Here is a 15,964-nt window from a genome sequence, read left to right as displayed (position 1 = left end):
AACCAAACACTAGAAAGAGACTATGTCTCAACTGCATTTTAGCATTCTGGCTGCAAACCTTTAATGAAAAAGGCAGGAAAAGTACATTAAAAGCCTCATATTGATCCATCAGGCTTTTTATGATCATAGGCACAGAAATGGAGTGGTAAAGCAGAGGCTATTATCTTGCTGTGATAACAGCAGGACAAATAAACAGGAAAACATTTTTTTAAAAAGTGTAGGTATGTGCTTAAGTAAGCAGATTGCAAAGCAGTCATCACTGTTGGGACTTTATATTCATCAAGGCAATAAAAGAGTCAGTGATTTCAACCAGTGGTAGACAAAGGTGCGGTCTTTCAAATCAGATATCGCACATCCCAAAACAGTTGCTAAAATCCAGTTCTCCTGAAACAGTTTACATGTTTTGAATTCAAAGCAAATCAAGAAATTATAGCTAGAAATTTATGAGGTAATAAGATGATTCATTTTTCACCCAATGTTAGGTTGTGGTTCAATGAATGTATCAAGCCACAGATTTTTTTTTTCCTGCCTAGGAGACTATATTGTGAGGATGGGTGTAATAGAAGATAGTAAATGTTTGCTTTAAAACAAAACAAAAGTTACAACAATGAAAATAAATGTTCATTCAGGTGCTATATTAAATATAATCATATTCATTAGGTCAAACAGGTACATATCTTGGCAGTAATTCTTTCCTCTGTTCACAGCTTTCTCAGCTTTGGTGACTCTATGGATTTTGGAACTCAGAAAACTCACTTCTACTCTGTGATGCTCAAAAAAGAGCAAATGGTTTTATATATTTCTTTGCATATAGCAAGTATTGTTTTCTTGAATCAGTTTGCTTGATTTTTGCTAAAGCAATTTTTCCTATGAGTTGTTGAAGTTGCTCACAAAACAGTTACGAACAAATAGCCTCACTAATTTGGGTTAAAAATTAATTTTGTTAAAAGAACAACTATGGTGAAAGGGACAAATTTTCTTAAGTTCAAAAGAAAGTGTGCTTATCACTTTGTTCCTCTCTGTTTTTAACTCCTTTTAGGGACAGCCTGGGGGAAAATTTTTTGCATGGGTTGGGAGATTGCTTCTGGGTTAATCTGCTTGTTCAATGAAACCAAGAAAGATATTTTCCTTTCTTCTTTTTTTTCTCTTATGAATTTATTTATTTTTGGTATACAATAAACTGCATATATTTAAAGTGTACAATTTGATATTTTTTCTTATTAGTAATGTATATATGGCAATCCCAATCTCCCAATTCATTCCACCCCAACCCCCCTTGCCCCTGCTTTCCCACCTTGGTATCCATATGTTTGTTCTCTATATCTGTGTCTCTGTTTCTCCCTTGCAAACTGGTTGATCTGTACCATTTTTCTATATTCCGCATATATGCGTTAATATACGATATTGTTAAGAAAGATATTTCCTGTTTGCCCCTGTTGATATCATTTCTGTTCTCATTTCTGAAAGAGTGACTTCTTTCCTTATCTCTACTTTGGAAAAATATTTGCACACAAATTTGTCTTATTCAGTGAGCCCATCTTAGTGTGAAGCTTCTGTACTACATAGATTTCCACTATTGAAGCCTTTCTAGGAAAATTAAAATATTTCCCTTAGTAAACACATCTAATCACAGTCCCTTTGCAAAGTGTTAAATCAGCCTTTGATTCATGTAAATTTATAGTTATAATATTTGTGAAGGAATGAAAATACAAGGTACAACACACATTCACACATTACGTACACCTTAGTGAGAAAGTTTAATAGCGTTGTAACAGGTCACCTGCTTTCTATCGCCCTATATAGAGACCAGAATTATCTTCAGAAGATTATAGTCCTCCCTAGGTATTTGGGGGGAAGGAGAGGTGGTAGGTTGGTTCCAGGATCCCCCACAGATACCAAAATCCATGGATGCTCAATCCTCCTATATAAAATGATGTAATATTTGCATGTAATTTAGGCATATCCTCTCATATACTTTAAATCATCTCTAGATTACCTATAATACCTAACACAATGTAAATGCTATGTAAAAAGTTGTAAATGACTGTAAATGCTATGTAAACAGTTGTAGCAAATTCAAATTTTGCTTTTTGGAACTTTATGGAATTTTGTCCCTCAAATATTTTCCATCACCCATGATTGATTGAATCCACAGATGTGGAACCTGCAAATACAAAAGGCCAACTGTACTCATGTTGGTCCCTGGCTCATAAAGCTTTGATGGATTCCTGTGGGCTACAGACAAAGTTGAAAATGTTTAACACGGCACTCAAGGCCCTCCAAGATTTGGTTCCAACTTCCTGGCTTTCTTTCCCCTACAAATATCCCCAGGTGAATTATAGCACTTCCTATGATTTAACACTGTGTTAAGCCCTTCAAATTCATTACATCATTTATATCTCATGAGAACCCTATGAAGCAGATGCTGTTATTATCATTGTTTTATAGAAAAGCAAACTGAGGCTCAAAAAGGTTAAATAACTTGTAGGGGTTCATCCCAGAGGTCGGTGATAGAGCCTGGCAGAGGTCTTCTTGCTGCAGTGCTCAGGCTCTAACCATGATTGCCCATTGCACCTGTGTTCCAAGGACTCGCTGACGCCAGTCTGGCCTTGCTCAAGCAAGCTCTTTGGTTTGGAGGTGTCTTTTCTCCCACAACCTCCGCCCTTCCTTCAGGATCCAGTTCAAATGCTACTGCCTCTGAGAAGTCTTCCCTACTCCCTACTTCCTTCACCTCCCTTCGGGATTTCCCTTCCTGTTCTCCTTTGTGCCTCTTAGGCATTTCACTCCTTTGCTCAAGAAACATCTGTCACTTCTACAGGGCTTTGAGGGCAGGGCCTGTCTCCTCTTCGTGTATATTTCCTACAAAGCCTTCCACAAACCCTTGTGATTAGTTTGTGTCCAACAGATTTTGTTGAGCTTAATTGAACATGGCCACTTCCAGAATAACCCCTCCTCCCTACAAATAGTTACATTGAACCAGCAGCAGGGGGCAGCAAATGCAGCAAAACAAACAAACAAACAAAAAACTGAGCTGCAAGATGAAGACCTAGGGGAGAAACCTGCTGATGTTGGGAGGCAGTGTGGTTTAATGAAGACCTTTCTGTTGGGCAACATGGGTCCTGATCCCAGCTCCTCCTCTTCTTAGCTGAGTAGTCTGGCAACTTTCTTTAATCTCTTAGCCTCAGCAAGGTCATTAATAAATTGTGAATGCTAAATAATGCCCTGTGGGGGCATTCTAAGAAATATGGATTATCCTGCACATGATCGCATCTTGGATAAATGACAGCCATTATCATTAAGCACTCACTGAGTGTCTTGTGACATGTTTTTACTACCGTAGGTCTCTTATTTTCTCCACCAGCTTGCTCCCCAGGGGCACCACCTTCTCTGCCTCATCAAATAACACCATCATTGCCCCTACCACCAACCACGTGCTTCACCCAAAACTAGAAGCCTTCCTTCCATGATTCCTTTCATTCTTTCATTCCCGCATAAGCAATACAACAGCAGATTATACTGACGTTGCCCCTCAAAAGCATCTGACATCTGTCCATATCTCTTTATCACTGCTGCCATCACCCTAGTCCAAAGCACAAGTTCTCTTGTCTGGGTTTCTAAAATGACCTCCAAACAGGTCTTCCTGTTTCCACATTGGCCCCTTCAATCCATTCTCCACACAGCATCTAGTGACCTTTTTAAAATATGTCTAATCATACCACTCCTGGCTTGAAACCACCAGTGGCTCCCCACCATCCTCAGAATAAAATCCAGCCCCTACACGATCCAGTCCCTGCTCCCCTTCTGACCCATGATACCGCTCTTCTCACCTTCCTTTCCAGCCCACTTTCTTTCTCACTGTCCCTCAAACACTTTGGGTTCGTGCCCAATTCTAAGAGCCCTAGCTTTCCTGCTTCCCTTAAGCACATTTTTACATGAGCTGTTTCTAGTGCCTAGAATGCTTTGCTTTCTCCGTTTCACATAGGCATCTTTATACAACTTTTTTATTTGCTTTCTAATTAAAATGTAAGTTTCATGAGAGCAGAAACCTTATTTTTCTTGTTGAAAACTGTATCCTAATACAGTTAAACTGTAACTTGAGACATGGCAGATAAATATCTATTGAATAATTGAATATTAATAAATTTAAATAATAAATAAATAATGAATCTGAATAATAGGAATCTACATTAGCATAGAACAACTACAAAATAGTCATACTCATACATTAAACCAACATTAATTAAGTGCCTGCCATGTAATCATGGAATCAAAAGTGAGGCACAGTGTCATCTTTCTAGGAGCTTAGATGCCCGATATTATATTTTTATTATAGTAATTAGGACTTTTTTATAATAAGAAAAAATGCATTCTGTATGTTATTTTCTTAAATCTTCATCTTTCCAGTCCTTATTGCCCACATGACCTAGTGGGAAGGTGGGTAGTTTAACAGATAAAGCAACCTTTAGACTTTGACAGGCCTAGGTTCAAATCCCAATCTTCCCCCAACCAGCTGTATGCGTATAAGCAGCAGGTTATGTATAACCTATTTGGGTGTCCCTTCTTCATCTTTAAGAAAAGGAAGATAACAGTACCTCTCTGGCAGGGTTCCTTTGATATTTAAATGAGTTAACAGCTGTGAAGCCCTTTCCTAACTTTTTATTTAGCCGATCCTCAAGATGCCAGGCATCTGATCCCATGATTTTCTCCAGATATAAACCATGGTTGAAATACATCTGTATCCTCTCAAAAAATCCTGTTTTTGAGTGGCGTAATAGCATAATGGTGAAGTGTGTAGGGCCCCAGGGCTGGACCACCTCTGTTGGATTACCAGATGGGCAAATATGGACAAGCTATTCAATTTCTCTTGCCGCAATTTCCCTTCAGTAAAGGACGAGAATAGAAGTACCTACCTTATAGGACTGCTCTGAGTGTTAAATGAGCTATTACACGTGAAGCATTTAGAGTTATGCTAAGCACACAGCAAGCATTCAGTAAAGCTTAGCTACTATTCTGGCTATTCACTGCCTTGTTAACAAACCACCCACACCTAATGACATAAGGCCACAACTTTTCTTACGCTTCCGGATTCTGTGGATCAGGGACTTGGAAAATGCACTGTGTGGACAGCTTATCGCTGCTCCACAATGTCTGAAGCCTCAGCTGTGAAGTGAGGGGGTGACTCTACAGCCAGAGGCTGGAATATCTGAAGGCTTCTTCACTCAAGGTTCTGGCAGTTGATGCTGGCTACTGGCTGGGAACTCAGCAGAGGCTGTTGGTTCAAACACCCACACAGGGCTTCTCTGTGTGGATACTTGGCTTCTCCCAGCAGGGTGGCTGGCTTTCACGACCCAGTATTCCACAAGACAGAAATTGGAAGTTAAGGATTTTTGAAGATCTTGGACCAGAAATTGGCGCAACATCACTTCCTCTGTCTTCTTCTGGTCAAAGCAGTCGCAAGTTCCTCCCAAATTCAAGCGAAGGGACACAGACATAACCACCTAATAGGAGAATGTCAATGCCATGGTGTAATAAGAGCACGTGGGGTGGGGTGTATGGTGGGGGCCATCTTTGGAAAATATAATCTACCGCAGCTATTATTATTAATGCTATGCCCTAATATTCATAAAAAGCATATTAGCCTTGAGAGATGCCCTCTCCCAGGCCCAAAAATTGGGATAAGAAAAATGAGGAGAAAGGAAGGGAGGGTAAACACTAGCCATCCACGGACCATCACAACTTAGAAATTTTAGTCCAGTGCCCTTACTGAGCAGATGACAAAACATGGGTCACAGAGGTGAAGTGACTTGCCCCTAATCATATGGTTGGCAGAAGCACCAGAATGCTTCTATTTCTAATAAACCACATGCTTGGAAAAGTAACAAAAAGGTAGTTGAAGGGGAAGAAATAGGAAGATGGTGAAGAGCGGAAGAAAGAACTAGAGAAGGTCATAGAGAGGAAATGGGTAGGAAAAACAAGGAGAGAGTTGCCAACAACATTCTCTGAGACCACAGTCATTCTTTGGATGCATTTCACACTTTTTTTTGAACCGCGAGGTTTCTGGGAAATCTTAAGCTCTTTGGGTCTTTGGAATGACTTCCGTTCCTTCCTAACCTTGAGGACAGACTCCAGGATGGAGAAGTAAATGGCAAGTGGACATTTACCAAGTCATGACTGCAGCAGATGCCTTTTTCTTCCTGTTGAATTCCCCTGTTCTCTTCTTTTCCTGGTTGCCAGGACCAAACTTCCAAGTCTGTGTCATCAAACTCCTCTAAATCCAGCCCCTACCTTACCCCTCCAAGTGGATTTCTCCCCACACCTCCAGTGTCATTCTGCTTACCTAGTGTGCATTTGATTTGGAGTGCTGTTCAGTCAGGTGTCTGGTCTCAGATTAGGGCTCTAAGCCCTCGGGGACAGAGAGTTCATTCTGAAGTTTGGTGCTTTGCAGAGCCCCCGTGTGTGAAGGCAGTATCCATGGTGGAATCTCCAGGCTGGTCCTTAAGTGGCCTGGCTCCCTGGCCTTCATGCTGCTCTGCTCCACCGTAGAGAACAACCCTGCTCTAAAAGCAACCCAGAGAAGTTCACCCGCCTTTTAAACTCACTTCAACATGAAAGCACCAGCGTTTCTACTGGAAGGCCTCCTTTATAGCCAGCTCAAATGTCAAATTAAATTAGTAGGAGTAATCCTGTTTCTCCTTTTTGTATACTCAATGGTGTTAGAAACCAATAGCCATAGAGCTAATGTCATAGACATTCTTATAACTGAGCAGATCTGCCCTCTTTCTCCTCCAAAGTAATTGTCCACATTTCTTATTTTTGTTCGTTCATCAAGCATTCACCAAGTATTTATGACATGCCAGGTTCATTGGGAATACAAATGTGATTAAAGTACAATCTCTGCTCAACTAGAGTTAGTTGAAGGAATTATAAGCTTAGAGTCCATGGACTGGGCTCAGGGAGTCTGTGAACCCCTAAAACTACATGCAAAGCTTTAGGGAGTATGTGCATTTTTCAGAGTGCAGGGTAAATACCTTTTACCTGATTCTAATCAGGGACCATTGCAAAAAAGAGGAAAACCCACTGAGATATAGTCCCAAGCACGTGTCACATTCATGATCACAGACAAAGGAAGGGAGGGTAGGGTTTACTGTGAGTACTGTAGATAGAGAAGAGGTCAATGTCTAGTCCAGGAGGGACTATGCAGGGGAAATGATGGTTCATCAACAGCTGGTTGGTGCCTGAAGTTGGAAAGACCTACCTGACCACTGGGCCGGAGAAGGAGAATGGTGGCCGATGGAGGTACAACTTTGAAAACCCTGCCTCACTGGGGGCACTCTCATTGCTATTTAATCCACTTTGGTAACCTCTTCTTCCTATTTTCAGCAGTTTTGTCATTTTCATTATTATTCTCAGAACACATTTCAACTTCTCCATGTGCCTCTTCATTCATTAGACTAGGACCAAACTGGTGAGTTATATAACACAAGCATGTTCCACAGTACAGAAGGACACTTTCTTCTTGGTCTCAGTATAGCACAATTTGGCCAAAAAGAACCATAAATTAATTTTACAAATGATTTACATAGCACTTTCACATTCTTTTGAGATCATTGTGCACTAAATATGTTATTACTATCTTTCAAACTTTGTCATTCTTTCTTTGGAGTTTTTCCACTGCTGGCATATCTAAAATATACCAGATATATAATAAATACGTACAAGTGATATATACATATATTATCATTCATACAAACCTTCTTTTATTAGAAGTGGAAAATAGAAAGAAAGAAGAAAATTTGACAAAAAGCAAAGGGAGAGCATTGAGAGCCCCCAGTAATCAACTTTGTGCCATGAATTGTATCTTATTGACAGTTTAAAGAACCCTATCATCGTGAGAGAAAAATTCATAGTTTTTATAAGCCAATGAGATCATAACAAAGCACTATAATGGACCCAGGTTAGATCAAATTGTTCTGCTTTTATCTGAAGGCTGTTGAAATACTCATCAAGTGAACAGGAAAAGTGTGACATCTAGAATAAGAAGCAGATTACAGTGAGTTCCTTTGCATAAAGATTTTGGGTGTTTCAGAAGGAATAACATTAAAGAAAGCATCTGATCAAACATACCATTCTGTCAGTATGACAGCAGAATCTAAAAATAATTTTAGCTCTTACTTCTTAAACATCCAGTTTTAATGGTTGCATAACCTTTGTCACACACACAGAAACTAACTTTATGAGAATGCATTTAAGCAATCAAGCATTTACTGAGCGACTACTGTTAGCAAGGTGCTGTGCTAAGCTTTGCAGAGGATACAACTATGAATAAGAAATAGGCTTTCCCTTAGGGAAGTTATAGAGTGGTGAGACAGATTCATATACTTACAAGCAACTACAAGTCAAGGCTGAAACTATCAAATACGTAATAGTAAGAAACTCAAATGCAAGGGAAGCTGAAATGAAGGAGAGAGTAGGTGGGCTTGAAAAGCAAGAGAAGGGTCTTTCAAAGGAGGTAGAATCTGAACTGGGCTAGGAAGGTGTAAGCTGTCATCAAGCAAAGAGGGGGATAAGGTCACTTTAGGTCCAGTGTGTAGCAAGAGGCAGAGAGAAGGAAATTGTAAAACATGCTGGGAACAGCAAAGGAACGGTTTGGTTAGAACAAGTATCCTGAGGGGGAGTAGAAAGCAATACGTCTAGAAAATTTTCTTAGAGCAAGAAATTTGAGAGTTTTAAATACACAGCGAGGAACTTAAACTTTTCCATAGGTATAGCCTATGATTTGGGGTTTGGGGAGGGGAGTTTTTGAACAAAAGTAATAGCATGAAAGTTTAGAGAGACTACTTAGGAGGTTATTAGAATAGGCCAGGCAAGTGGAAATTAGGCAAGTGGACAAACATAAAGGCATGAGATTGGACGGGGGATACTGATGAAAGAAAGAGACATTGGCAAGATAATAGTCTCCAAAGAAAGCTAATTAGAATTACCGTCAAAGACCTTCTGGCATGAATCCCAATAAACAGAGTAGAAAAAACTAGGCAATATAGATGATCCTCTAGATCAGGAGCTCAGCAAATATAGATTCTCTGAACCAGAGCAGTCCAGTGGCATTGCATTTAATCATAGAAGTCAGTTTGATGGGCAAGGAGAGTTCCACAAAAGCTTATCTGAAATTGGGGAGAATAAGATTAATCAGGTAGATTATCCACTGATTATATTTGATTCATCTACTCTTCATGGAAATTAATTGCATCTAAAAATGTTATCTGCTTGCAGAGCATTTTAAGTAAACCCACTTGCAAAATCTGGTTCTTGCTTGAACATTTGTGAATGCAAGAGATTGCTATAATGGAGGTCAAAAACCCAGGTTCAGACCTTCCCTGTCACCAACTAAGTTTGTAATCCTGAACAGCTGCTTAAACTCAATAATTGTTACTTTTTTCATCTGTAATAGGTTGACAATAATACCTACCTCATTTGATTATTATGACAATTAGAGGAGACATTGCATGTAGAAATACCTGGAACAAAGAAGTGCAGTAATATTGGTTTCCTGCCTTTTTGTTTGTTTTCCTTTTAATACACTTGCATTGACGTGGCATAGGCCAACCCATCCGAGTCTACACTTGGGTATTGTGTAGGTTTGTTGGATTCTGAGATAGTGGCCACATGATAAGCCTTCCAAGTAAGGGATTCTCACTACTGCGCCATTTAAAGTTGGTAAGTAAGCAAATTAGAATCTTGTTCAGAATCTGTTTGGCCCAACATTTTGTCCACATCTCACTTGTTTACTCCCAGTGCCAGGACTTTTTAATGCCAGTGTGTCCAGCTATGCCTCCTGAGAGCTTCAGGATGGGGAGGCCAGAGCAGCCTGGTGAGTGGGCTCCTTTGAGTAGGGGTGTGGGGAGGATACGGCAGCTATGAAGCATCAGAGGAAAGTATCTCAAGTGGAATGAGAGTCATCCAGGCCAAGGAGGGGCAGGATACTTCTCACTTGGAAAAGCAGACCTGCTTCTTTTTTTTAAATTTATATATATATATAGTTTATCCATTGTATTTTTATTTATTTATTTTTTAGAACTTTTATTGAGATACAGTTAAAAGACAATAAACTGCATATATTTAGAGAGTTTTTGGTATCCCAGTCTCCCAATTTATTCAAGGCAGACCTGCTTCTAATAAAGGAAGAGACAGATTAGAAGAGAAGAAATAAATGTTGGAGAGGGTGTGGAGAAAAGGGAACTCTCCTGCAAGGTTGGTGGAAATCTAAGTTAGTACAGCCACTATGGAAAACAGTTTGAAGGTTCCTTAAAAAACTAAAAATAGAACTACCATATGATCCAGTAATGCCATTACTGGGCATATACCTAGAGACAATCATAATCCAAAAAGAAACATGTACCATAATGTTCATTGCAGCACTATTTACAATAGCCAGCACATGGAAGCAACCTAAATGCCCATCAACAGATGAATGGATAAAGAAGTTGTGACATATATATACAATGGAATATTACTCAGCCATAAAAAGGAATGCAGTGGAGCTATATGTAATGAGGTGGATAGACCTAGAGTCTGTCATACAGAGTGAAGTAAGCCAGAAAGAGAAAAACAAATACTGTATGCTAACTGGTATATGCGGAATCTGAAAAAAAAAAAAAAAAAAAAGGTACTGATGAACCCAGTGACAGGGCAAGAATTAGGATTCAGAAGCAGGGAATGGACTGGAGGACATGGGGTTGGGGCGGGGGGTGAAGGGGAAGCTGGGACGAAGTGAGAAAGTAACACAGACATATATACAATACCAACTGTAAAATAGATAGCTAGTGGGAAGTTGCTGTATAACAAAGGGAGATCAACTCGATGATGGGTGATGCCTTAGAAGGCCAGGACAGGGAGGGTGGGAGGCAATCACGGGAGGGAGGGGATATGAGGATATATGTATAAATACAGCTGATTCACTTTGGTGTACCTCAAAAGCTGATACAAGAGTGTAAAGTAATTTTATATTCCAATAAAGAGCTTAAAAAAAAAAAGAGAAAGAGATGACTAGAAAGTCTTCACTGGGGAAGGAAAACAGACAGCAGGGCTGGACATCTAAGTCTACCTTTTTTTTTTATCCTCCTGAAAACAAATTCAGAACTGGAGAATTAAGATGCCTGTTCATGTGTCTTCCTGTCAGTGACTGCCCAGATAGGCTGCTGTTGGAGTTATGCTAAATCCAGTCAACCACGCTGCCAGATCAGCTAACCAACAGAAAATTATCACACCCGAAAGTAGGTTTACTTGGATAAACCCCATAAATGTTATAATAAAACTCTAATTGCAGCTTGCATCACTCAGAAGACCATTATAAAGAAAGCAGCAAAATTCATAAATAAATTCATAAATTCTGATTGTAGGGAGAGGTATAAATATGAGATATAGCCAGACTCTCCATCATCTCTAAAAGAGGCAGCATAGCGTGGAGGTTAAAAGTAAATGTTCTACAATGAGCCTACCTGGGTTCAAATCCCAGCTCCATCACTTACTAGCTATGTGACCTCTGGTGTTGTTTCATCTCTCTGTGCCTTGCTTTCGTCATCTGCAGAAACAGAGGTTGAAAATAATACTGCATATATGTAATAGCATTTGTTAGGACAAATAAAAAATTAATGTACATAAAGCACTCTGTGAATGGGATCTACTGTTGAGGCAGGATAAAGAAGCATGTGTGATGATGACTCTCAAACTTTATTTTGGTACGGTCCCTTGCTAGTACGCAAAATTTTAGCTAGAGCTTCAAGAAAGCAGCTGACTCCTCTGTCTTTGGAGACAGCTGTTGAGTACAAAGAGGGAAAAGCAAGACTTGGAGAGGGGAGATAAGATAATAATTGGCTTCTGGAAAATCCGAGATGGCCTTGCCACCCTCCCTGGAGTTCTGTGGATGGCACCTACTGTCATATATGATAAGAAGGGCAAGAGCATGATTAAAGAATAGCCCCCAAGCCCCTTGCTTCATACTTTCTGCAGGGGCAACACCGTGGATATTGACCCAAGAGTAACCCGAGCAGCAGCCTTAGAGGAGTGAGCACCAATCCCAACTCATTCACTGTCTGTAAGCACTCAATTCAAAAGCAAAGTGGTGCCTTTCTAGACTGGGTATTTTTGCATGGGCTTTGTCTCAACCAAACAAGCCACCTGTAAGCACGATAAATAAAGGCAACCAGAAAGGTAGAAGCACATTTTGCACCGTAAGACACAGACTCACTATCCACTGAGCTACCAGAAACCCTAACCACGGCCTGTGTGAAGGAGTGAAAGTGTGTATGAAACTTTATAATCATGCATCATTCATTCAACCCCTTAACACACATTTTTAAGTATCTACGATGCACTGCACATATTAAATTCTTATGCTGATGATCCCTGGCTGAGGAATTACACACCTCAGCTAAGCAGAACACAGTACTGCTTTCCATGGGCAGACATGGAGATGTCACCTGGAAGTAGCAACTGTAGAATTCTAGGTAAATGACCAAATTAGGTGTATATGTCTATAAAATGGGAAAAGAAAGCAACAGTTATCCTTTCTTCCTGGACTGGTAGGTAATCATTTTCATAATTATTAAAAAATATTCATAACTCCAGTAATACTTACAGGTAAAATATTCTTTATAACTTTCCCAAAGACTCTCTGTAGAGGCAATACTTTTCCAGCCACATCTAAGACATTTTTATCCACTGGAGTCACAATGTTGAGGCCTTTCAGCCTGATTCTAAAGCCATGTTTACATTTGCTATTTAATTTACAAAGCTTCTCTTTACAGAGAGTTATTTGTGCCCTCCTTTACAGAGAGCTATTAAAGCCCTCCACGCTCTCATGGTGTTCTGTCAATGACTCTGTGGAATATGATTTTGGTTCAGGTCTAAACTGCCATGAACAATCACCATAGTGAATTTCAGCTGAAGGCTGGGCTGCAGTAAGACCAAGCCCTGCACCCGACAGGAAGGTCCTCAGATTTCTTCTGGAGCACCTCACTCTACCCCAATAGCCAAAAGCTTGACTAAAATTATATTTAAGAAGTATTTATCATGTTCTAAATTCTGCAAGGAATATTGAAGATTAATCCATTGTTTCAAGGCCAGCTCAAGATGACTTTTGTTTGTAATTGCAAGTCTCAGTGAACCTACGTGTTCTTCCAACCATTCATGTTGTGTGGTTAGTTAGCTCTCATTGGTGTCATTTCTCATTTGTGGTTTTATTTTTCTGACCATAAAAGTAATTTAGAGACAGCATGTAAGAACAGTTCACTTTTTGTGCTTTGAGTTCAGTCTAATTTAAAAGTCTGTCGCTTCCAACCTGTGTACTCTGGCAAGTTACCTGTTAACTTCAGGTTATAATGTTGATGCAAGAATTAAATGAGATAATGCATATTGCACTTGACACATGGTAGGCACTCATGTTGATGATGAATTGTATAAAGTGTGGAAAATATAGAAAAGAGAAAACAAAATCACCCAAAAATCTGATCACCCAGGGGATAAAGCACTATTGAGATTTTGGTGTATGCCCTTCCTTTATCAAAGGGTACATATAAGTACAGATATCTTAGAAATGTTGACCAATAGAAAATATGGTTATATAACTTGTTTTTTCATGTATGATATAATGAGATTTTCTCCACAATATCTACTTCCAATTCATGATTTTAATGGCTGAAATCTATCATATGTTTTACATAATTCAGTTCACTCTTCCCAGATTAGCAGATGTTTTATTTCCATTCTACATCATTGTAAACAATGCAGCAATGGATGTCTTTACTTGTAACAACTTTTGTATGGTTTTGAGACAGAATGTGGTTCAAGTCCTGGCTCTGTGACCCACTAGCTGTCTGACCTTGAGCAAGTAACTTAACTTTTCTGAGCCTCAGTCACATTCTTTGTAAAATGGTGAAAATAATAGTACTTACTCATAGGTTTTTCATGGGGATTGAATTGATGATCCATGTGACACACTTAGCAACAGAATAAACACTCAAGTATTAGCTACTGTGACTATCTTTCATAAGGGGAATTGCTGGAAGAGATTAGAGTAGCATACGTAGGATGAGATTTTCATGGGAAATTGGAGGTGAGGGTTCTATATAAAAGGGTTAAACTGAGGCTACAGGCTCCAGAAGTCTGGGGTTAGTGTAACCAGTAACCTGAACAACTGCGGGCACCTGTTGCCTCATCTGTCTTGCCTTGTGGTGTCACTGAATGAAAGTACGTCCTGGGGGGAGCAGGGGATCCCTTGTTATTTTTAGTTATTCCATGGTGTGCTTGCCTGGAATGGCAGGTAGGAGGGTGTCTGTGGGATTCCCAGAAGCAGTACTCACCCTGTATTCCAAGAGGGGGTGCACCTGCTCTGCATAAAGCACACTTCAGAGGCTCCAGAAAGAAACAGCAGGTGTGGCTCCTTAGTTCAGTAAAGGGTCAGGCTCAGTAATGGAAAGGCTGAGAAGAGATGCTTCCGTGGGCGGAGCAGGGTTTCCCCTGGAAGGGTAGAGGCTGGGAAGCTGAAGGTAAGGAGGTCATTATGCAAGATTTGACCTGGACAGTGATTAAAACATCAGGGCAGGGCTTCCCTAGTGGCTCAGTGGTTAAGAATCCACCTGCCAATGCAGGAGACACAGTTTCGATGCCTGGGCTGGGAAGATCCCACATGCCATGGAGCAACTAAGCCTGTGCACCACAACTACAGAGCTTGCACTCTAGAGGCACAATCCACAACTACTGAAGCCCACGTGCCTAGAGCCCGTGCTCCACAACAAGAGAACCCACCGCAATGAGAAACCTGTGTACCGCAATGAAAAGTAGCCCCCCTCGCCACAACTAGAGAAAGCCCACGCACGGCAATGAAGACCCAATACAACCAAAATAAAATAAATAAATAATAAAATAAACCTTTAAAAAAAAGAAAAAAACATCAGGGCATCCTAACCCAACCCAACCCTGCTCTTTACCCTGTCTTTGCCATCTCACCAAAGGATAACATCTTCTACCCAGCTGCTCAGACCCAAAGTTTCCACATTCAATATATCAGAAATCCCTACAGCCCCTCTCTCCAAAATATATCTGGAACCCACATCTGTCTTCATCCCCACTACTGTAGCCCTGATCCAAACCACCATCATCTCTCTCCTGATGATGGTGGTTTGGATTAGGTGGTGTTACTACAGCAGTCTCCTAACAGGTCTCCCTGCTTCCACTCAGGCCGTGTGCCCCTCTCATGTCCATGCTTCACAAGGCTGCCAGAATAATCCTTCCAATGCATAATTCAGATCCTGTCACTCTTCTGTCTAAAATCCTCCAGTGACTTTCTCTGCAACTAGAATAATATTCTAACTCCTAACCCTGGTTACATCTTCTGTCCCCAGCCTGCCTCTCTAGCCTTGCCTTAACCCCAGCCGTGCAGTCCTACGGGCCTTACTCCTCTTTCTCTGCAAGGCAACATCCTTCCTATTTTAGAAACTTGCATTAACTAGCCCACATACATACATTTTCAGTTTAATTGTTTCATGTACACTTTCCCAAAGATGGAAAGTACTGGCTATCTCAGGGAGTGGAGAGTTTCCACTCAATGTCAAGTCCCCATTGGAAAGAACAATCACAGAGTAGGTTTCATAGCATGAAGTGAGAGATGAAATTAGGCACCCTTGGCAATTTCTCCCAACTCTGGGGTCCTGCATTTTCTACCATGAATAGAGTTACCTTCATAATCAGATATATGAAATCTTTTGCTTGCTTGTTTGCTTTTCAAGGAAAATTCTTATGTCAGTGTGAAGGATAGTCTGGAGAACGGTATTATCATTTTCATGGAGACAAGTGAGAGGCTCTTTTGATAGCACATATGTGAGTATGAAGACCAAACTTGCACAGTACTATAGGGACTCAGCCATCCTAAGCTCAGTTAGTATGTCATGGGATAGATTTTTAGCCAATG

This window comes from Hippopotamus amphibius, chromosome 3, assembly GCF_030028045.1.
Source record: "Hippopotamus amphibius kiboko isolate mHipAmp2 chromosome 3, mHipAmp2.hap2, whole genome shotgun sequence".
Taxonomy (NCBI): Eukaryota; Metazoa; Chordata; class Mammalia; order Artiodactyla; family Hippopotamidae; genus Hippopotamus; species Hippopotamus amphibius.
This window is presented reverse-complemented; position numbering follows the sequence as displayed.